Consider the following 24542-nt stretch of genomic DNA (forward strand, 5'->3'; position numbering starts at 1 on the left):
CTTATTCATGAGAGGAGAGAGAGAGAGAGAGAGAGAGAGAGAGAGAGAGAGGGCAGAGACACAGGCAGAGGGAGAAGCAGGCTCCATGCAGGGAGCCCAACGTGGGGCTCAATCCCAGGTCTCCAGGATCACGCCCTGGGCTGAAGGCGGTGCTAAACCGCTGAGCCACCCAGGCTGCCCAATAAAGTTTTTTGAATGAATATATGACTCGCTATCACAGAGAACTGACTTCTATCAACCTTTGCCATTCAAGGGGGGATCATATCATCCTTCGTAACTGTTGATGTCTTACTCTGTATTTTTTTATTCTTTCCACCCCCTAAGTTTTCAAAGTTTGTCGGTTCTGTCATTAGCCAGCAATCCCAGTTAATGCTGACCTCATTACTTTTGTTTTTGTGGCCTAAGTACACTTTCTGCCACAAGCCTAGCACACCCTGGGCTCCCTTTCCAACTTCCCTGACATCTGCCATTTCAGTTCTTTCTCCTTACTTCCATGGCAGATGTGAACTCCCAACACTGGTGTGGCAACAATTTAAATTCTCTCCCTAACTCCCTAGTTTAGCAGTGCCAGCAAGAACCAATCCAACAGAAAGAAAGAATGAAAAAAAAAAAAAAAGAAAAAGGGTTGCTCATGCATATGATTTGTAGCAAGAGATAGAGGCAGAGCCATTCCCAGCTGGAAACAAGTGTTCCCAGCTTTGGGTCCGTCACCTTCTGGCCCCAGGTTAACAGGGACTCATGGTGAGCAATCAGGTTCTCCAGCCCCTGAGTGCAGCAGAGCATCAGGCTCATCTCATCTCCTTCCCGGCAGATAAAACATTCTTTGCCTCTAATTAAAAAGATTAATAAAGGAATAGGACACATCGGGTTCACATCAATCATTGCCCATGTGGTTCTTATTACTGTAATTAAAAGTTATCTTCCCCAAATTTCGGGACGAAAGTGCCATGATCTTCAATTGAAAACACATTGGAAGTTTTACATTCTCTAACTTCATTCATTTTCCTTCTTAACAAAAAAGTGACAGAACAATATTCTTATGGCTGATAGGTTTAGAAGTGTCCTTCCTAGCAATCTATCAGCAAAAAAATACACTTTAAAAAAAAATTCCTTGAAACACACCGTAAAAGGCACGTTTCCCTTTTGTATTCAAAATGAAGGATTGCTTATTTCTAGAATTCCTATGCCTGCCTTTTCTTTTTGTTCAGCCATCAGAGAGAGCCCTTGAAAATTCTGATATGAAATCATTTTTAATGACAAGTTAAAAATTCACTAATGTCTCCACTATCAGGCTTGGGCTAGAACAAGACAAACTTAATGCTTGAAAACCTATATCTCTCAGAAGGCATCGGCTCTCCCAAACTGACACAAAACACCAACACGCTTTGCTGGCCCCTGGGTTCACCTGGAAATGTGTGTAATTCTGGAGACACTGAATCCTTTTATATAATCTGAAGGAGTGGAGTCAACCCTGGGGCAATATATCTGGGGAATTAGAAATTCAGTTTCAATGAGATCAGATTTTACTGGTTGACCAGATACTGTGGGCTTATGAGTCGGTGAGGCTGCAGCCCAGGGGGGAAATGGCCAGAGACATGGAAGGTGGTTCCAGGAGTTCGTCCTCTGGGTGGGTATGAGGTCTCCAGGCAAAAATGCTTCATCTGGAAGGCCAGTAGGATCTCCAGATGCTTGGCTTTTCCTTTTCGGTATATTTCCCTCCCGCCACAGTGCTTCCCGATGTTCCTCCTTTCCCAGACTCTCCCGTATCCTGGTTGCTAGAAGCCTTCGCTGGTTGAAATGCATGAGCATTGCCTTTTCTCCAGGCTCTCAGCCTTCCGACCCAGGGCTCTATCTTCTCTCTGTTTCTCTTATCTGTGTCAAAGCAGGGGGCTTGTAACATTCTTTGCACATCTCACATCTGCACAGTTCAAAGCAGGAGCCTGCAGCCTCAGTGTTTTTTTCTTATCTATCAAGGCTTTCCTGTGCAAACAAGGGCCTCGGCAGCTTCATCTACATGGCTCCCTAGCAGCTCCACCTAACACACTTTGAGACAGGGGCTGACCACCTCTAGATTCGGGTTTCTTACTCCCATGAAAAGTGCACGCAACTTTAACTTGCAGGCGACCTCTTATTTAAAAACCTATCGTTTCTAGCTTATGGATATCTAATCCCACCAGAGTCCGTTGCTTTGTACCAAAGTCCTTGTCCACAAGAACTTAATGGCCTTCTCCAAGCCATTCAGATCTGTGTGGAGCCACACTCCAGACTGAAGCAATTCCCTTCCCTAAAATCTCGTGGTCTGTATTATTTCCATCATTCACGTGGCACTAAACACAGTGCCCCTTGTACCTCAGCCTTTTTTTTTTTTTTTTTTTTTGTTCAATTCTTTCTCACCTAGACTATGAGTCTCCAGAGGGTGGGAGATCTGTCTTTTCTCTTTTTGGTTCCGAGAACCTCTCATAATGTTCTCACATTGCAAGTGCTCAAAGAATGTTCATAAGGATGATACCTTTTAAAGATTTCCACAGTGGGTAAAGTCAGACTGTCACAGAGTCAGACCCAGCAGGTGGAAAGTGTGCACATGGAAATGCTTGTAGTTATGGATAATTAATGCCCTTCTGCCAAGCCCTGCCTGTGTCAGAGGCTGTCATCTGGGCCCCCCCTGGATTTCTCAGAAGCCATCATCTGTGCTCTGAGCCTCTCTTGCATGTGCCAATGTACTCAGGTGACGGGGCAAAGAGTGGGGTCAGAATTTCTTTGCCAGAGAAAGGACCTCCATTTACCTAAACAGTGCTTAGGAAAGTGCAATGCAGACAGCATGACAAGCTGTACTTCTAGGATGCGATCTGAAAGGGCCAAATTCAAGTGTTCACTAGAGCAGTCAACCTCCTCTAAATTCTAAATCAATGTCTGAGGGTGGAGCCTGTCCTGGATGCTGGTCCCTCTGCCAAACACATAAGATATGGCCAAAGCCTCAGAAGAGAGAGCCAAACATTGGGATGGACAATCTTTTCAGCTCAGAATTAGGGGGTGCTAGTTGGGGCCCAGGGCTACAGGAAAGCACCGATCTATACATTGAATGTAGAGGCAGAAGCAAAATATGCAGAAAGAAAGAAAAAAACATACAAGAGAGTCTATATTACCAAAAAACATAGAAGAGACTCAATAGTGGTGAATATTGGAAATGTTCAAAGTACGTTCTCAAAAACAGTCAGTTCGTGTTAACTTGTCACCCACTGACACCCCTATAGTTTTTTTTTTTACTGAGGAACTTGCCTATATTGGAAGTTAAATTATCCAAGAGAGAGCCATACATTTCAAATATTGTAGATCTGCAAACATTTTCAATGAAAACATATCATTTGAGACCACAGCTGTTTTCCACATTTTCCTTTGTTCCTCTTGGATACTTTTCTAACTTATGTTTGGTTTCATCACTTTTTAAGACCAGAAAACATTATCAGTGGGACCGCTAGAGCACCAGCCCAACAGAACACTCAGAAACAAGCAACAGAAGCACATTGTTTGGGCTGCAGATCCTTTTTTTTTTTTTACTTTTCCATATGTTGGTCTACATGGAGCTAGTGATAAGGCAGAGAGTCTGTCACCCCGACAGCGAGTCTGGAGGTTCTTGTAGGGAAAAAAAAATACGGCACAACACATTGGTTGGATATGGAAATGGACGGTTGGATGAAATGCTTTGTAGGTAAGGGGCTTGCTTTCCAACTAGTCTGCAAAATCCTTGAGACAGAGCCATGTACCTATCATCCATAATGCATGGTTTATTTTTAGTATGCATTTACATACAAAGTTGATGCTAAGTCCTCTATGAGCACTTCTTTCCAAAAAAAAAGTTTACTGGCTGTTGCAGAGATACGATCTCCTTTTAAACGGCACCCGTCGTGCTTTGCCTTGGTGGCTGGCCATGCATTTTAAAGACAGCTTCTTCTACACTGTTTGAAAAAGGAGTCCCACCCTCAAAAACCAAGAGCAACCTAACGATGCTTCATCCTGTCATGTCTGGCCAAAGCTACACTTCTTTTTATCCCTTTCACTCTTTGATCCTCAGATAAGTGACATCTACAGCTCTGTGTAACTTTCAATGTTATATATTAAAAGCAGATACACACTGAAGACAGATACATGCTGAAGACATGCCATAATTCAAGCTTCATAGACGGTAACACAGACAGAAGAAGCAAGAGACGGGAACTTCAAATGAAACCTGCACAAAATCCTTCCTCCCGAAGTGATAATGATAATAAATGGGGAGAGGAGTAATCATTGGTCTAGTGCCATAAGCTGCCACGTTACGAAATGGGTTCAGTTCTAAAGTAGGCTTAGAATAGGCAGTAGTCCTATGAAACCTGCTTCCTAGGGACCGAAGCTAAAGGTACTTAGTGGATCCTGGACCACATCAGAAATCTGACCCCAAGCCAAAACTGCCCATAGAGAGAGAGGTCAGGGAACGCTGAGCCCGCTTCAGCTCACGCTGTCCCTGTGGGGGCGAGAACATTACCTGGAGGACTTCCCACGCCTGCTCTCATCTCCTTGAGGCTGCTTCTCCAGATTAGGGCCAGAAGAGACCAGCCTCCAGAGTTTGAGACAAATAGGGAGAAATGTTTCATATGATCATACTTTGTCTCAGCTATCAAAAACACCCCATGAATCGTGGAGCCAATGTTTAGGGAGAGGGATGGGACAGGCTGCCTACGGTCTAGTACTTGACGAAATGTTAAAAAAAAAAAATCTATGTGGTGAGTAAGCTAAGTATTCAGATGTTTGAGGTAGCTTTTCTAAACTTTACAATAGCCCAGAATTTGGTCTTCAGTTAGAACAAGAAAGCCACACAGGAACAATATTTCTCTTAAATTACTCCATGCTATGAGATTACATGGGAAGCAGATGAGGGTGGAATAATAGAGTTCAAAATATTGTATTTCAAGAACAAGAAATAGTGTTTAGCAGGCCGTTTGAACATTTCGAGAATGTCTAAAAGCCAAAAACAAGAGACTAGCCTAAGGATTAAACACGAGGGGAAGATTATTTGTTCAGACCCCCGTTTCATGTTGTACAAAGAAATAATAAACAAGGGTGCTGGGTTAGCTACATAGAATGCATTCTGCTTTATGAATATAGATGCAAATGTGGGTGGTAGTCATCAGTGTTTATCATCTTACCAACATGATAGAGTCTGTAGCTTGGAGGCAAAGCGCCTTAGAAAAATGGGCCTCTCCAGCTTCTCCATTCTCCCTGAGAGGAACCACAGGACCAAAGCTGGCCTTTTCCTTGAGCTTTCTAGTCAGACCATCAATCACCAAGCGTCCAATAGTGAAGGGCCCCCAAAGCAAACTCATCATGGCCTGGGCAATGTGAACCTCATCATTTTGGTGATGCCGTTCTGAGAGAATCACTGCGTACCCATGTTTCATTTCCAGCTGATCTGCTGAGACTCATTTGCACTGGCCAGGGACAATAGTCAGCTCCTGGAATGCAAGTGTTTCATCCCATTCACTGAAACGAGGCCTTCAGGAGCTAAAAATTCTTCTGGTTTCATTGCCTCCTGGCTGATAGTGGTGGTTGGGTAGTGTGAAAGGTAGAGGCTGGTTTAGTTACTACTGCTTCTCCCCTCTTGCTCTCGTCTCTTCTTCTGCAATTCCTGAGCAAAGGCTTTTCTTATGGTTCAAACAAACCATAACTGTCACAACGGGTATTTACTGAGCACTTGATCACGCATCAACCAACCTAAACAGTACAGAGACCCTGTATGGCAAGTACTTTACAAATAAACAGCAGCACAGAGGGGTTAAGTAATTTGCCTGAGGTCACACAGCTAATGAATGAAACCCAGGCCTTCATAAATCAAAAACTGTTAATCACCATGCTATAATTGATTTTCACCAGCCATGTGGTTATTAGCTCCCCAATTCTTGAGTCTCAAATTTATTGTCTCATTCCTACTTTTATCTACCATCACAACTCCTTTTACTGGTATACCACTTTTATCTCCTTATTCTGTTCAATGATTCTTTAAATTAAATTTGTTTTGCTTTCAGAATTATTCTCAGTGTCTTGGTTACACAATATCATCTGCCGCTTCTAAGAGAAAACGACAGAAAAGTGTTCAGTGGGCAGAGGCTGACTTTCCAACTCAGGCGCCCATCTATAATTTTGCATTATAATTTAGAATTACTGCTCTCAAAGTGGCACCCCTAATTCTATTCTAGGCCCCCAAAGACCTGGAAATGGTAGACAATGGCGGGAGGGAAACATAATGATTCCTCCTAAATTGAAAGTCAATAAAAAAATAAAAAAGAACATAAAAGATAAGGCAAGCCTGAAGTGGAGGCCAGAAACTGCTACAACTCTAAGAATAAAGAGAAGAGAAAAGGAGCCAAAACAAAAGAAATGAAAAACAGAACATGTCCATATTGGAGATCAGTGACAATGAGAAGAATGAGATGAGTTCCATTCATTATTCCTTCGACAAACATGCACTGAGCACCTACTATCTTCTAGAACAGGGATACAATGGTCAAGAAGCACATAAACTCCTTGTCCTCCTGTGGAGTACACAGTGTGGCAGAGGGGTGGAAGAAAGATAGTTTCTATAGACAGAAACTATAGAGTTTGAAGAGTGCTTTTGAAGCTCTGCAAAGCACTTTAGAACCTGAAAATGGAAGGGCTAGCAGAAGTAGTTTAGGCAAAAATTGGGGGATAAATGACATAAGCATTGCATGAGAAATGTCCCAAAAGATCTTAAGAAGGCCCTTTATCTCCTTATGTTCAGGCTAGCCTAGTTCCTCGAGCAGATCATTGAATCTCTACTGCATTTGATTGTTCTATTTAATAACCATCTTCTGCAGAGTACTTTGGAGTCTGTTTAGGGATCACGACCTATGATAATTTAGAAAAGAAGATGATGGTATGTCTGTGTATTCTTTTTTTCCTTTTGCCATTAAAATGTCTGACATATTTGGGTGCACAATAAGCAAACACAGATGTGAATGAAGCAAAATAACGGAAGGAAGTACTGATGGAAAACTGAAAGTGAAAAGGCCACGTAGCAGATTTCACAAATGATTTGAACACCAAAGGTCAGAGCATAGCAACCCTATGGTTAGGCTCCCGTACAAATATCATATTACAGGAAATATACACTGGAGAAGAATAGAAAATGTGCCCTAGAGGGTAAGCCAGATCAAAAAGTCTTGGTAAGCAGCTGGGTTAGGGACTGAGCTCTGTGGAAGGAAAAGCCCGATGCAGGGCATCGAGTGGTGTTCCTCATCCGCCACCTCAGAAGACCTGCAGTTACATGGCTGGGGGGAGAAAAGATAAATGCAAGACCAAAAATTCAACGAATTGCAGAGGCACTGAAACCCATGTCGTTACGTGTGGAGTAATTTGGGAAGAGATTATGAGAGTCCGTGGGAGATGCTGTGTTTGTGCACATGCTGAGCAAGAGAGGAGACTGATGGGAAGAACTTCTGGAAGCACCATGACCACAATGACTACCACCGATGGGGAAGAAGAGAGAGCATCTGCCTTGCTCCCCATGGAATGCCTTTTGCTGTTTTGGAGAGTGCGGTAGAGGATGTATTGGGGACTGGTAGTGACATCACCGACTCTTCAGGGCTGATGAAAAATGGCACCAGTTGACCTAGAGGTGTGGAAGGTGGAGAGTGAGATGGGAGCACAGAAGGTGATCCAGGGCAGTTAACCCTATAAGCTCAACAAGAAGTCTGTCATGAAACCAACTGAAATATCTGCTGACTTAGCAAAGACTCAATTTTTCGAGGTCACAAAAAGAAGGATTTTACTATGGGAACTAAGAACACTGTGAAAGTTCCAGAGGCTCCTGCTCATTTACCTGACCCCACGACCTCCCCTCTGCTTCTGTTCTCTATATAAACTGTCCTGCTTCTTAGATAATGGTTGGGTAGCTCTTTCCAGTGACTGTCTAGTAGGGAATCCTCCAAATGCTCTCTCTGGACCACAGGAACAGGTGCTTTGGCATCGCTGCTCTGGATGATACTCTTTCATATAAAACATTGCCTTGTCATTCATCCTTTCAGTCATTCACCAGCTATGGTTTATGTGCTGTCTTCATGCCATGTACGGCGTTTGGGGCTGGTCATTAAATAATAAGCGACATTAAGGAGAAACTATTCAGGTTAATATTGATTCAGGAGTGATGTAGTTCTGAAAAAGATGACAACCATCCACCATCTGAGCATCGCAGGGTTTTCTGATTATCAAAAGGACCACTGAATGACTCTCCAAACAAAAGCGTTTTTAGTTTTATACATGTGCTCAAACCTGATTGGCCCTTAATCGAGGTAGTAGGCGAAGTCATAAAAGAATGGTGTAGGGCCTTCTAAATCTGCAAATGGCTTAATTGGAGGCCGATTCCTACACCAGTTTTTGTTTTCAACTATACCAAGCTGGTTGATTACTATAATTTCGGTCCTGATAGATAGATGCAGGATAAATCTCAGGGCTGGAAGTCTGATGGGAGTATGCAGCTAAAAATATGTGGGGTGCCTGGCTGGCTCAGTCTGTAGAGCATTCTGCTCTTGATCTCAGGGTTGTGAGTTTGAGCCTCACCTAAGGCATAGGGATTACTTAAAAATAAAATCTTTTAAAAAAAAGTGTGGAGAAAAAAGCATCATTAATGTATGTCATGCAATTAATAAAAAATATAATGTGACCTTTTTGTCATTCTAAAGAAATACTTACCTTCTAATTTTGTATTTGAAATGCTGTCTTTCTTTTTTGATGATGTTCCCCCACCCAAACTGTATATGCATCAGACCCTACAACACGTGGACCTGCCCCTGGTGGAACCTTCTCTCTCTGTTCTGCTGCTATCTAGCTATGAAAATTGGGCTGGTCACTTAACTTACCTATTTATTGTTGTTGGTGTTGTTATCTTACCTCATGTTTCCTTAAAGTGTGTGTAGCAATACTCTCAGTGTGTAGTAGTGGTAGGTTTTAGAAGAGGTTATCTATGGAAAAGTATATGGCAAATTAAAAATACTGTACTCTTGAAGGCATTATTTAGAGCCCCACAAACCCTTCTTATTTCAGCTTGGATTGCATTTGTTGCTTTAGCCTCAAAAGCCCCTGTGGGGCTTGCATTGTTGTTTGGCTCTGGAATTCCTGTTAATTAATTAATTAATTAATTTTTATGTAGTAAAGCTCAGACTCACTATCTAATCCCAAATTTCTTCAAGTAGACATCGAATTATTTACTTCTTTATAGATTTCACTGGACCTAGCACTGCATACAAGTGCTTAATAAATATCTGTGGATTTTTCAAAGGGACTGTATTCTAAGATTTTGCAGCGTATTTATCCATCCATCCATCCATCCATCCATCCATTTGTCTATCCATCCATTTAATAAATATCTAATAAGTGCTTAACATGTGCTACAATTGAAGCCCAGAATGAGCACCGATGAAAACCAGGCTGCCCTAGTTGAAGTGGGCTGGGGGACCCTGAGCCCAGCCTGACTGGCTTCCTCCTGGCAGCATTTGAGGCTTACAGCTGTGGAGAGGATATGTGCAGATCACCAACCCTAGCGCTACACTCTGGCCGATACCATGCAATGTGCTACAGATATAACAATTAGTGCTAGACAGTGCTTCCCCTCCCCAAAAGCTTACACTGTCACAGGGAAGACCAAAAGGTAAAGAAATAGATCATAATAAACTTGCCTGAAGGAGTTAAGGGAAGCTACACAGAGAAGATACCCTTTGAGGTAAGCCTTGAATGGCAGAAAAACTCAGCAGGCAATAAAACAGGAGAGTGTTCCTTAAATAGACATCAGCATCCACAGAGATGCAGAGATATGCCAGCATAAGCCAGTGAGGAAGAGTTGGGGTTTCTGTGGCTCTGATGGCGGCAAAGACATTGACACCAATGACATCCTGAAGGGCTTGGTTGACTGTTTTTTGTTTTGTTTTGTTTTGTTTTTGTTTTTGTTTTAGAGAGAAGGGGATGGGGACAGAGGGATAAGGAGAGAGAGAATCTTAAGCAGGCTCCACGCCCAGTGTGTGAGCCTGATGCAGGGCTCCATCTCACAATCCTGAGATCATGACCTGAGTTGAAATCAAGGGTCAGACACTTAACCGACTGAGTCACCCAGGAGCCCCTGAGCTTGGTGGATTTTTTAATCCTGTATTTTGTTCCTTATTCTGGGTGTAGTGAGCAGCCACTGAAGGTTTTAAATGGGGTTGCAGTATCAGCCTTGCATTTCAAAAACAATACAAAAACCCCCCATTAATCCTGAGCTTCCAAAACTAGAATCTTCCATCCAGATTCCAAAATGTTTCACCATTTGGTATGTGATGATTGTGGATTTCTTCTGGATGATTCATAGAAGCCACTATCACAGATTCATCCCCTCTGATATTAATTGAATTTAATCTGAAATGGGAAGCTTCAACAGTGTTGAGGAAAAAGAAAGTATATTTGAAATCTAACTCCCTTATTTTAAAAGTCTTCAAAAAGCGAGAAATATGGGACTATAACATTTGCTCTCTTTCTCTAACTGTGCATTTCTTCTAAACAATTTTCTGAGATTTCTCCATTGATTAAAGTTAGGACTTCACTGTGGGAACCCTTGAGTTTTAGCCAAACAGAGATTACTCTTTGGATAATACCGTGCACAGTAAAATGGAATATGCCTACTTTTGTGTATCTAAAAATGATTAAGAAGTCTGTCCTGAATGTGAAAACCAGAATAAAATGATACACATTAGGTGCAAAGCAAAGAAGTAAAATACCACCCGGAAGGCAAAAAATATGGGTTTCAACATGGGCATATCTGTAGGTCTATCAAAAATATGATAAGGCAGAAAAAAAAACCGCTTGCATTAAGATCCACATCGCTGAATTCTCCAGAAGGCAGGCACCAGTCAAGTATGGGGAGAGGGAGCAGTTCCCCGGGCAGGTCCTCCCGGGTAGAATGAGGTCCCCAAAGAGCAGAAATGTTAATTATTAACCTCAATATGAGGCCCTGCATTAAGAGTTTATATTTGTAAATGCTTTTGATCCTCAGATAAGCTGTTTTCTGTTCCAGCACTCCCTCGGCAACTCCAAACTCTCTATTTATTATTTTTTTATTTTCTTAATTTTTTAATCGAGACCTGGGGTGGGGATGGTGGGGTTTGTATTTGGGGAGGAAGAGAATCAAGAGCCCCCTCCATACCTGGGAAAATGCTAATTCCTGTTTTTAAGAAAATAGGCTAAGAAAAAGCTCAAGGGAGTCTAGGACATCAAAGAACTCTTCTAAAACAACTTTTTGACGATTTAAATGAAAATGAGGCAGACGTATATGGATTACATTTTCCCCTTAAAGCAGCCTGAGGTTTGAAGATTAAGGGGGAGAGAGATGGACGTAGAACATACCGGGGGTGCATCAACAGAGTTTCAAGGGTCCCCCCGCCCAGGGCATCACCCCGTGCCCTCGAAGTAGGCCACGCCAGCCCTGAGAGCACTCTGCGGTAGCTCTTTCTGCTTCGAAGGACATGTTGTCCTGTAATTACTCTGTCATTTCCTAAAAGGTGAAATCCGTAACAGGTTCATGCTTTTTGGCCAAGTCAGAGTCCCAGTCCCCCCACATCCTTTCAGGAGGAACAAAGAGGAACTGGACATTTAAGAACTGTGCTCCAGAATCTAGAAGAAAGAATATTTGGCAGGGAGGATGCAGATAAGATGCAGAAAAATGGCAAACAACATTTCTGTTTCCTCTCTGGCCTCTCAAAACACCTCCAAAATGCTTTCTGTCATTAATGTTTTTTTTCCTCCCTCCCTCTCTCTCTCTCTCTCTGTCTGTCAACAAATAAGTATAATTTTGTAACTGAATGTGATAACAGAATAGGGTAGGGTAAAAATAGCTAATGTTTAACTCGCAGACAAAATGAAAGACCTACCACCCCAACCAATGTAAATGTTAAAGCGATGTTTTAATTCTTAGGAGAATCTAAAGGAGACGTGGGCATTGATCAAGGGTAGTTATTTGTCGTCCACACTCCTGATAAAAATTGCAAGGTTGGGGAATTAAAAAAAAGAGAAGTTTTAGAGCCTAGAATAATTGGGAATTTTACCGTCTCAAAGATCAAATGCAATAGGAATGTAACCTGGGTGGTTTTTTTTTTTTTTCATATCAAAATTAATCTTTCAGTTTGAAAGGTCTAGCGTTGTGAAATGTTATAGGGCATTTCTGGGCCAACTCAGAATGAACAGTTAGCAGGCTTATCATCAACTTAGGAATGATGTTCTAATTTCATGAATTGTAAAAAGTCTAGTCTTCTCTAACTCCACAGGGAAGTCAGATCAATAGGTGAAATGTCTGTGTATGACATGGTTTTGTATGAGTTGGAAAACTCTGTATATTATATAAGCAGTTACTTGCTAGTCAATTCTCAAGGGTAGGCCTCCTCTGGAGGTTCTTAAGATATGGTCGTTAAACACAGCTTCATTTAGACCCAGTTCATAGCGACACAACCTCTGATCGTTCTATCAGCTACCTACCCTCTGCCAGTACATTTTAATAATCACACTTTTCTTTTGTCCTCTAACCTCCACCCTATCACTCAGAAATTTCTGTTAACCTGAATCTTTGAAAACATGACCCAAAATAATCATGGAAGTTAAAGTGGAGATTCGGTGGCTCACAGCTACAATGTCGTTTATGTCTGGAGTCTTTTCTGATTGTTCGTGGCGTCAACTTTGCTGGTCAGTGTTCTTCCCAAACTGGTTGTTACATGTTTTGAATATTATCGTTGAATGGATGCACAGTGTCCTAAATTCCTCAAGATAATGTTACTAGGTCTCAATTAACACTGCCATTGACTTGTTTCCGTCGCTTGTCGTATCTTGCCAAGAATATTGCCAAAGGCCCTGATAACCGCATGAGATCACTTGTGTTCACTACAGGATACGAGCATGTTGAGATAGGTCTAGGTAGGCAAGGCTTCGTATAGGCCTTGATTATTATGACAGATTTAGTATCTCCAAAAAAAAAAAAAAGATAAAGAAACAAAGATTCAAGGAAGATGGAAATGAAGAAAGTAGGTTTTTTTTTTTTAAGATTTTATTTATTTATTCATGAGAGACAGAGAGAGAAAGAGGCAGAGACACGGGCAGAGGGAGAAGCAGGCTCCACGCAGGAGCCGGATGTGGGACTCGATCCGGGACTCTGAGATCACACCCTGAGTCAAGGCAGACACTCAACCACTGAACCACTAAGGCATCCCAAAGAAGGTAGTTGTGGTTCAAGAAAAATGAGCTAATGTCAGAGGAAAGAAGATTTTGAAGATGACAGCGTATCTACAGTCCATGTTCACAGACTTCTGAGTGTCAGGTGGCCGCAGATGAAACCCACCACTTAATTTCACCTCAATCAAGAAAACACTGGAAGGGGAGCCCTCAACAACCCTGATTTCAGCATCGTCTGCAGCCAGGGGAAGACGTGTCCTCAGCAGAGAACTGAGTTCCGTCAGTGACGTTGGTGTAGATGCCAGAGGGCAGCCACAGAAACAGCAGCCTTTGCCCCTGGACTGTGCATTAGCAACAGAACAGCCCCTTTGGACACTGACAACCACCAGAGACATGACCACAGAACGCCAGCACTCTCATGTATCCATTCACTGATCCCAACCAATATTTATGAGTTCCTGCTATGTTCCAAGAACTAGGGGTTATGGATAAGGCAGCAAAAATAACACATCTGCCTTTCTGATCATTAAGTACAGTGAGAAATCTATTTTCTAACCCAGTTGAGCACACGTACATGCATAGGTGCACACATACCCATGAGCACCGAAACAAAGTTTCAGGAAACAATGCTGACCCTTGTCATATGATGCATTCTGATATTTTCTACACTCAGTTGATATTTTCTATTATATTGTATCCTATATTCTTTTGTGTTAAAAACATGCTGCTTAGTCTTACTAAATTGATTTATGGACCAATGGATTCTGACTCACAGAACAAAAAGCACTTTTCTAATTGGAATTACAACTGTTGTATTTAATATTTATTAAGCATTTACGATGTGCTAGGCACTGTTCTAAGTACTCTACATATACTAACTTATTTATTCCTTATAACTTGACTGCATTCACTTAGATAATGAGAGGGCTTAGTCCCAAGGAGTCTTGCTCCAGATCCTACACACTTAAACAGGGAAGAAGGAAATAATGAATATCACCAAATAACCAAAGGGACTTGACCTTATAAGGAGACACCTCTGAGGACTCTCAGATCTATTTAGGAAAAAAAAAATTAGTAGGAGTGGTCTGTGAATAGCCAGGAAAATAATGCCTTGCAACTATTCCTGCAAACCTATTTTTACCCTCAGGCTGTTAGGGCCTGGAAAACACAAATGATACCTCACTACATCTCTGCTTCTCCTAGAGTTAAATGTTTTCAATACAAGTCGATGTTTTCACCCTCTGACTTCAGAACTTTCAGTGCAACTCCAGGGGCCACTTGGTAATATCCACTTAGTGTGGAGTGTATGTTTCTTCTGCCCCACCCCAGCTACCAAATTGGAGGTCAGTTGCAGTTTCCTCACCCTCCCAACCAGCAGTTGTGTGGAATACCATGACAGTGGGTAAATACCACGGATGGTAGTTTTGAAAGAAGCATTGTGTACAGAGAAAGCAAATCCATACTCAGGATAAGTGTACATTCCAGTAAGAATAAAGCATTGCCTCTCCCATGACAAAATCAGTCCAATGCAATCAACCAGGTAGCCGGTTTGATCACCCTAGAGAATGGTGCCATGTCGGGGACTCCGTGTTGATCTTTGATGCTGGCATAGTGGGCATTCAGCAAAAGCTGACGCCAGGTTGGTACTGGTAAATAGAAGTCTATATCGCTGAGCCCATGTATAACCTCCATCCTCTCCACCATGGCCACACGGTTCATGACCCCTTGGGCAATGATGGGGTGGCTGCGGAAAGAAGCTGATTGAAATCCACCAGATGGCTCATTCTATCTACTTGATTGCTAAAATTCTCCTCTGCTAAAGTTACCCTTTGGTGATCATTGAAATGGGACACAGATATCTTCACTTTTTTTTTTTTTTTTTTTTTTGCTCATTCAGAGAGGTCTATCCACATACCTCTTTTCCAAATTTTGTTGCCAATGTTCCAGTCATGTTCCTTCCAAATCTCTAACCATGCAGGCAAGACATTGGCCACTGCCAATGGATTTATACAAACTCCTACCCCTTGCCATTTACCGTTCAGTGTATCTAGGTGTCTTGCTTGAAGTTTCATCCACTGGTGGGATTTCCCATTACCATTGTCTTTCAAGGATGCCCCAGAAAGGGCAGTGTTGTATTGCAGCTGCTCACTTTTGGGTGGTGCCTGAATATCATGCAGAAGAAGCGTCTGTAAACCAGGGTTAAGCTTTCTCTTCCTCAGTCAACTGGTCATACAAAGTCTACACGTATACATGTGTATGTATTTGTGTGTTATATTCGATCTGATTTGCAAATAAGTTAATGTAACATAAAACCCAAAAAAATCCATTTTGGGTCAAGCTGGATATCATGAGGTAGCTAAAGCTAGTATGCAAATTAAAAATTGTGTATCATCAAAACCCTTAAATTTCAAAAAGTACAGTACATATAGTATAGCTTATCAGTAAGTTCCACGTAGCCAATTTTCCTATACCACTGGATTAGATAGTTTCTTTGGTTAAGCATCAGATAATATGGTTAGTTTGCCAGACAAGTAGCTAGAGACCATGTTACAAGACTTACATACTATAATTTTAAACACCAGAGAAACAATGGCAGAGCAAGATGCTTCCCACATGAGAGGCATGTGAGAATTGAGACCTTAGGACAGAATAGAAAATTCACACCTCTGATCTCATACTTAAATAATATAGAAATAGGAAGCCAAAAAAAAAAAAAAAAAAAAAAAGAAATAGGAAGCCAACCAGCCAGTCAACCCAGGGTAGGTTTTATTTTCAAAGTCAATGTTAAACTCTACTACAATAAAAACAACTGTTTATTGGACATCTTTTCTAAAAACACATGAAGTTCTGAGGATCTACATAGCTCCACATATTCTATCATTGTTGATACTCTGCATTAAAGACAAAACACATATCTTTGCCCTAAAGGGGCTTACTTTCTGAAAGACAGGATAATTACCAACAGAGCTAACTGAAATTCATAGAAACAGAACTCTCTTGGGCAGCCCAGGTGGCTCAGCGGTTTAGCGCTGCCTTCAGCCCAGGGCGTGATCCTGGAGTCCTGGGATCGAGTCCCACATTGGGCTCCCCACGGAGCCTGTTTCTCCCTCTGCCTGTGTCTCTGCCTCTCTCTCTCTCTCTCTCTCTCTCACTCTCTCTCTGTCTCTCATAAATAAATAAAATATTTTTTTTAAAAGCCACTTAATAGTCATAGAAAACCTATGGCTATTATTATCATCTTTAAACAGACAATTGTGACTTAAAGAAATCACTTAACTAATGTCTCCAAACTAGTATAAGGTAAAAATGGGATTTCTATTTGGGTCTAAATCTCATGCTTTTAGCCACCAAGTGAAGTTCTTACAGAAAGATAGCAAATGAATACTGGTTTAATTCCTCCTCCTCCTCAATGAGAACCTTATGAGTTACCCCCTTTACCTTAGTTATCCATCCACAGTTTTTGTGATATGCACAATAAAAAGTATTGGGTTCAAATTCTAACTTCTTTATTGCCTGACTGTGTGACCTTGGCAAAGTCATTTAGCCTTGCTCAGCCTTATTTGGTTAAATAGTAAGTGGCTTCTATTATTGGCAAGTCTGAGATATTCAAGTGTTTTGTAAATCAGAAAGTTGAATCCAAATGTAAAATGCCATCTGCATCTCTTTGTAATGTCACAAGAAGCTATATGAAAGTTAAAAAGTAACAATTTTGAAAAATTTGTATATTGGTATTTTATCTAAGAATTGTCAGTCTCACTACAAAATGTAAAAGCAAAAGGAATCAAAATAAAATAAAATAAAATAAATCAAAATCAAAATAAAATTCAAGAAAATCATTAATTCCTGAAAGAATAGGATGGGAGAGTTAGAAGATCTCTACGGGAAAGGCAAGACAGTGAGCACCTACACAGACAAGTGGAGTGGTCTTAGTCATGTCACTTAATCTCTTCAAGCCTCACTTTCCTCCTTTATAAAACTATGGGGTTGTGCTAAATAATCTTCAGGTTCCCTTACAGGCTTCACATTTTATCAGTTAAGACCTTCAGGAGCCTCTAGCTGTGACCACCTCCGTCTACTTCATTCTGACCAGACTGGAGAATCTAACAAAATCTCTCACCCAGTTGATCTGAGTGCATTTTAACCACAGAAACGCTGAAGATAGTGTGTATTTGGTCTGCTTTTCTGAACTGAATGACCTCTCAGCTTTGTAAAACGTATCTTTCATTGACTTCAATACCAACCACTTAATCCCTGGAAATTAATCGAGGGAATTTGAGTTTGAATTTCCTTGGTGTATGGAAAATCTTGTTACTTAAATCTCACTGTTGTGTGTTGTAATTTTTAAGAGATCATCATAGCAATCTCCTAGTTCTGTTTAAACTCTCTCTGAAAATCCAAATGGGTTTATTTCTTAAATTGCTAATAACCTTACCCAGTCAGACAAATTATCAAGTACATGGACTATAGTTGAACACAAACTCATTTCATTTGATCAAGGCAAGAAAAAATATAAAGATTTCCATTTGAGAGTAAAACTGCCAGGGTGAATTACTTGGAATGCAGTTCAACGTGATGAAATGCCATAAATTATACTGAAAATTTCTTTGTGTAGGTATTCAGCTCGGTATGCTTTTATTGATAAAACAGCAATCCCCCTCCTTTTTTTTTCCTTTTTTTTTTTTTCCCTACAAGGAGTAACGATTACATTTCCCTGGAAAAGGATTTGACTTTTATTGGCTGACTACGGCACTGGTACAAAAACTCTTAATGCTCTTATGCTAATTTTGCAGGAAAAAAAATATATCTCCCTAATAAGGTCGGCCTGGGGTCTTGGGCCTTATGTCACCTGGCTTGTGTTCTTTTGGTCTCTCCTGTAAGAGCAGCTCAAGCGAGCAAGTCAGTTCACTCAAGTTAAAAGCACGAACCAAGGTGAAAGAAAAGTATTCTCAGATACAACATAACAAATGTACTGCCTCATAAAGATGCTTTTTTCAAACAAAAGTCTGGCAGAGCTGGGGAATCAGAACAGAAGGAAATACAGAGTTCTAGCAGGCTGCACTTGTAGCTCCTGAAGGAGGCTGGATGATTCCCACACACTTCTCCCCCCACTGGGCGTGCATTCGGCAGTCAGTCTTCTGCTTCGGTTCTGCTGTTTGATTAGCAAGAACCTGCTAGAGTATACAAAAGTCAAAAAGTATATATATATACATATATCAAGGTTTTTACGTCCGCATCTTTGAGCCGAGTCTTCAAGAGCGACCAGCTGCCTTCTGAAGAGACCTGTTGGAAAACTTGGACGAAATCTCCCCGAGTTGGAGAGGAAGGGGCCCCATTCCCTGCGCATTAGTCACTCTGTAAAAGATTAATCCTAACGAGCTACGTTCTCCAGGCGGGCACACCCAGGCTTTGCATCACATACCTACGATTGCTCAATATTTAGGCCAAAATGTGTACACTCAGATGCTGATGGATATCGTCTTTCCAGAAACCATTAACCACAGCATTAACTGTACTAACTTAGGGAGGTTAAGGAATGAGGCCCAGCAGGGGGGTGCTTCGAGTGGCTGGGGAAGCACCTGCTCAAAGCGGGTGTAGAAAGACTTGTTGAGGGGACTCCACGTTTCTAAAAAACACAGCCTGAAGAAAATCCAGTGCTCCGGCTTTCTGTTCTGAGTTTTTGGCCCCTTCCCACGTCTTTGCAGGCCAGTTGCAGCGGGGAGTGCTGCCCGCTTCATTGGCTTCATCAGCTAATGGCAGCCACCACCGTGATGGAGTTGGGAGCGTCATGCTCAAGAAATCAGCAAGGGGACAGAAGTTCCTGCTACTCTTGCCAGAGACCCGGGGGACAACCCCACACAGGGCGGCCACCGGAGTTGGCTCGCTGTGCGCCGGGAGCTGGGCCCGGCCTGCTGCTGTGGCCCGGAGGTCACGGCCCATGCTCAAGGCCCCTGTCCCAACGCAGGTCCGCAATCGAATGCCATTTAGATTCCATGCCTGCTTTGCCTGATGAAAAAGGTTGTTTTTGTTTTGTTTTGTTTTGTTGAATCATTCTTCTGGCCTATCTCTAGGGACTTTGATGACTGCTGAGATTGAGAAGACGAAAAGGTAAAGAAACAGAAGCAGATTTTAAAAATTGAGCTAAAACAAAGAGGGATGTGAAGCAGAGAGAAGCATGAATCTCATGGTAGGATTAAACATGAATTTGTACTTAATGAATTTGAGAATAAATGTTAATTTATTAACAGAGAGAGAAAGAGAGTCCTCTATATATATGACTATGCATATCACAGGGCTAGGTGATGCTGAGCCATCGAGCAGATTGTGACTCAGTCTCTCACCTTCAAAAGCTTACATTTCAGTGGAGGAAACAGGTCAATGATATTTGCTGACATTACTTTTGTCATTTGTGCCAAGCTTTGAGCAAAACACATGGTAGGCTGTATTGCTTTTAATCCTTAGTACACTATATGATTAAGTACTATTAGTATCATGCAGGTTAGGACTCTAAGGCTCGGGAAAATTAAGTAACCTTGCCTAAAATCACACAACTGATAAAGAGGAAATCCAGCAATCAAGCACAAATCTTCCAAAGTCAGGAATCATATGCGTTAGGATCATGATATGGTGGCTCACCAAGAATACAGTGAACGATAATAGAAGCAGATTGGAACAAAGGGTAAAGAAGAGGTAGGAAAAAGTTGGTTGGGAGAACAAAGAAAGGGATACTTCATTTTAAATAGCTTTATTAGGGGGACACCTGGGTGGCTCAGTGGTTGAGCGTCTGCCTTTGGCTCAGGGATCGAGTCCCACATCAGGCTCCCATCAGGGAGCCTGCTTCTCCTTCTGCCTGAGTCTCTGCCTCTCTCTCTGTGTCTCTCATGAATAAATAAAAATCTTTTAAAAAAAAGCTTTATTAGGAAGTTACTGTTGATCTATGGCTGTATAAGCAGCTCCAAGATGTTATAAGGAGTCTCAAGTGTCAGTGTAAGGTACTTGGGTATTGTTTCAGTAACTGACGTGCCCTCTCCCCTTTCTGATTTAGGGTAAATGCCCGTAGCTCTGTGCACATAAGACTCAATATCCTTTGTTTTGTCGGAAGTAGAAGAGCAATCATGTACTTGCACCTGAGGTGAACAGCTGTCAAATCAAAGAACAGGAACAACAGAATGTGGAGTTAGACCACAAGAATTTGCAGAAGCAGCAGGGACAGCAGGGGCAGCCAGTTTGTGTGCACACAGCCTTCTTTTCTCCATGAGAATGTAGATTCCAGGAGGTCTGGGACATTCCTTACCTTGCATGTTGCCACGTTGTCAGTAACCAACTTGGTGCTCTGTGAATGTAACCAGGTAAGTTGATGAGTCTCTCAGCAGACTCTGAGAGAACTGGGCTTCATCATGGGTTTTCCCAGGTCACATTACCCATAACTTTGCTCCCCATTTCATCTTATATCTTAGACTTTTCTTCTGGCTTTGTGTTTCTTTGACTGGAAGTATATTCTTCAGTCCTCATTCCTTCATTGAGATTCTACTTATGATAAATTCAGTTTTTAAAAGAACATTTGATTTCATCCCCATTCTTGAATAATAGTTAATTAATCATATATGTAATAGTCTGGTTCCATATTTGATGTTTGACTGCTGGTCCTTTTTGACTCTCATTGCTTCCCCATCTCCTTCTGCCACTTATCTGGGAAAACTGATAAGAAAGCCTGGGTGCTTTTTTAGAGTCAACAGGAAGTTCAAACCATGCAAACATGGTCCACATGAGAGAACTCTTAACCCAATACAGCTCCAACCCCCAACATAAACCCCAAGCTATTTGTCCCCCTCTGGTCTCAAATCATATATTGGATCTTCTTGAGAACCTGCCCTGTTCTCCTCAAAAAGCTCCATTGTGTACGTAATAAACCTTTCCGTATCCTCTTGGTGTATGTGTGGCATCATTAGTTTCAACATCTGAACCATATTTTGGGTGAGGGTGGATCCATTCTCTCTTTGAGGAGTGACCATGACAATTGCAACTGTGAGCAAGGTATCTGAGCAATGACGTCTTCTCTTACTTTGACTTGCTAAATGACACTGCTGCCTGATGACTAGTATGTCCTTTAGTTGTGTTGCTGCCTCCTGGAAAGTTTGTGCCTTGAACTGTGCTTCTTCATACTGTGTTTGCTGAGTCCTACTAAACCTAAATTGGAAGCTTTGCTGATTGGCATTTAAAGACAGGCATGTGGGATTGGGGCCCTCTTTAAAGGGACCCTGGGCTGTGTGTATACAGATCTATCTGTAAGTCTCAGATTGGATTGTTTTTTTTCTTGACTCTAGCATAAGCCAGGACTAATGCTAGTATAATGAGAACAACTCAAAAACCATGTAACTGTTGGTTTTGACTCTCAAGCAGGCATTAGTTCCCATCCTATAGAGCTCTCAGGAAAAAGACAGTTATCCAGGACACTATACAGGCCCATTTAGTGGTCACTCATATGGAGGAAGAGCACTCTCCATGTGACATACTGATGTCTATGCTCCTACAAGCATATTTCTCACTGGGACCCAACAAAATGTCTTTGGTGCTGCTGCTGACTATGCTTCTGTCACCAAAAAGGATCCTGATAGGATTATAAGGATAACAACCATGACACCTGTGTGGCACAGCCAAGTCGTTAATTCAACTATTGCCATGGGGAAGGACCCTAACCCTGGTGATACTAACATGAAACTCAAAAAAGGAAGAAATATAAATATAATCAAGGTGGAGAAGACCTCCCCAAAGTATATCCACTGTTTGCAAAACCAAACAAATAAACAAACAAGCAAGAAAACAAACAAAAAAACCCTGAATTAAAAAAAAATCCTGAATACACGTGAAGGAAACAGAGAATGAACACACACACACACACACAAAGTCCATCTATCGACCCAGTTGGAAATCCAAATTTACTACAAGAAATTATACTACAAAAAGACAAAACCAATTGGTTTTTGTGCCTCTGTAACATAGGTTCTGAATCAACTTTAACATCCGCTGAGCTCGGGATCCCTGGGTGGCGCAGCGGTTTGGCGCCTGCCTTTGGCCCAGGGTGTGATCCTGGAGACCCGGGATCGAATCCCATGTCAGGCTCCCGGTGCATGGAGCCTGCTTCTCCCTCTGCCTCTCTCTCTCTCTCTCTCTCTCTCTCTCTCTCTCTCTGTGACTATCATAAAGAGAAAAAAAAAATTAAAAAAACATCCACTGAGCTCTATCAGTGGGTAAACTTCATGACCTTAATCAATACGGGGGCTCAAATTACAGTTATACTTGGAGATTCCACTAAATTCCACTAAATTCAAATGAGATACCACTTATAATCTTAGGGGAGTTGTTGAACATAATGTTGAACATATGATACATCTTAACTATTGGAACTATTGCCTTGCTTCAATTTCCCATAGCCATATTACCCAATGCCCCAAAATACCCTATAATGAGCACAAATACTCATCCTCAATAATAAATAAATTAAAAGGAAATTCTTTGGGACTCACAGTTGGCTTGGTAAAAAAGATCTGATGGACATTTTCACTTCCCTGTACCCTATTAAAACAGCCCATATGGCCACTATAAATTAAAATAAGGCTTCTAAGGATTGAAACCTATTACATAAGACTTATTTCAAATAAGAGCAATCATCTCCACTGTGTTTCTATTTAAAAGCCCAATTTGGTCTTTTTTTTTTTTTTTAACCTGGAAAGAATGAATAGCATTCCATGATGGATTACTACAACGATAGTACTGTGGTCCTCATCTGCAAAAAGTTTAAGCCATGTAAACCCTGGATTATGCAAGGAAATCTTCACCTCAGCTCCTAAACAGGTAACCATTATAAGACAGTCTCCATACCACACTCTCTCAGGCTCTTTTCAGAATTGCCTGGGAATCTGTTTTCTCCATAAGGCCTCCTTCTGGGATCCATAATCTTTTCATACCTTATTGGTGTTCATGTGGCATCATCAGGTATGATATTTGACCTGAACTTTGGGTGAAGATGCATCTATCTCTGCGGGGTGATCACAACTGCATAGTTTCAGTTGATGACTATTTGAATTCAACACTCTCTTTAATTGCTAGTATTGCTATTGATAATTCTGCTTTCAGTATATTTTTATTCTTTCAAAAATGTTCTTTCTTTTCTTCTGATGGTCTGAGAAGCTTTTTAAAAATATGGTGCTCTGCAGCATCTGGGTGGCTCAGTCAACTAAGTGTCTCCCTTTGGTTCAGGCATGATCTCAGGGTCCTTGGATTGAGCACTGAGCCCATGTCAGGTTCCTTGTTCAGTAGAGTCTTCTTCTTCTTCTCCCTTTGCTTGTGCTCTCTCTCTCTCAAATAAACAAAATCTTTGAAAAAAATTTGTTCTAAAGTTTTTATTTTTAATTTTTTTATTTTATTTTATTTTATTTTATTTTATTTTATTTTATTTTATTTGTTCTAAAGTTTTAGTATGATGTGTCTAGGTGCAGATTCAATTGTATTTATCATGTTTGAGATTACTCTTACTGCCTGAATCTGATAATTCACATTCATATAAATTTGGAACAATTTTTCAATTATCATTTCAATATTGTTTCTTCTCCATTCTTCTTGTTCTCTTCTTCTGGACTCCTTCAGAATATATGTTTGACTTTTTTGTTTGACCCTTTATGTCTCTTAGACTCTCTACCATTGTATCCTTCTCTTTATCTTTCTCCACGACATCATAAGAATGTTTTCCAGAGATCTATCTTCCGTTTCCCAATTCTCTCTTTAGCTAGATCTAATCTTGTGTTTAAATAGATCATTAGGTTTATATTTTTAGGGACTATATTTAAAATTTTTATATGTTCTATTTCCACTGTTTCAATAGCTGACTGGTCTTTTTTATAGTATCCTATTCCTGTATCATGTTCTCACTGCTTTTAAAATATTTAGTTATTTTAAACATAATTATTTTATAGTATTTAAACTTCTTGAGTGAGAATAGAGTGTATATATACATAATTCTCTGATTCCTGTGTGTGATCACTCTTGTCCATGGTGAATTGTTTTCTAGTGTGTTTTGTAAATTCTAAATTGTGAGAGTTGGTTTTAAATAAAGATTTATCTGTGACAATCATATTAAGCCTGATGAAGGTCTACCCCTTCATCATTTTGCGTGTGATTGTATACGACATCCCAGCTTGGGCCCATGAGATGTAAATTTCTTGGTTTGAGGGGGTTCACACTGTTAGTATAAATTTGAGAGCATACCTGCCTAATGGAAAGAACAAGATTATACATTCTCAAGTGTGTAATTTCCTTCC

This window comes from Nyctereutes procyonoides, unplaced genomic scaffold, assembly GCF_905146905.1.
Source record: "Nyctereutes procyonoides isolate TBG_1078 unplaced genomic scaffold, NYPRO_anot_genome, whole genome shotgun sequence".
Lineage (NCBI taxonomy): Eukaryota > Metazoa > Chordata > Mammalia > Carnivora > Canidae > Nyctereutes > Nyctereutes procyonoides.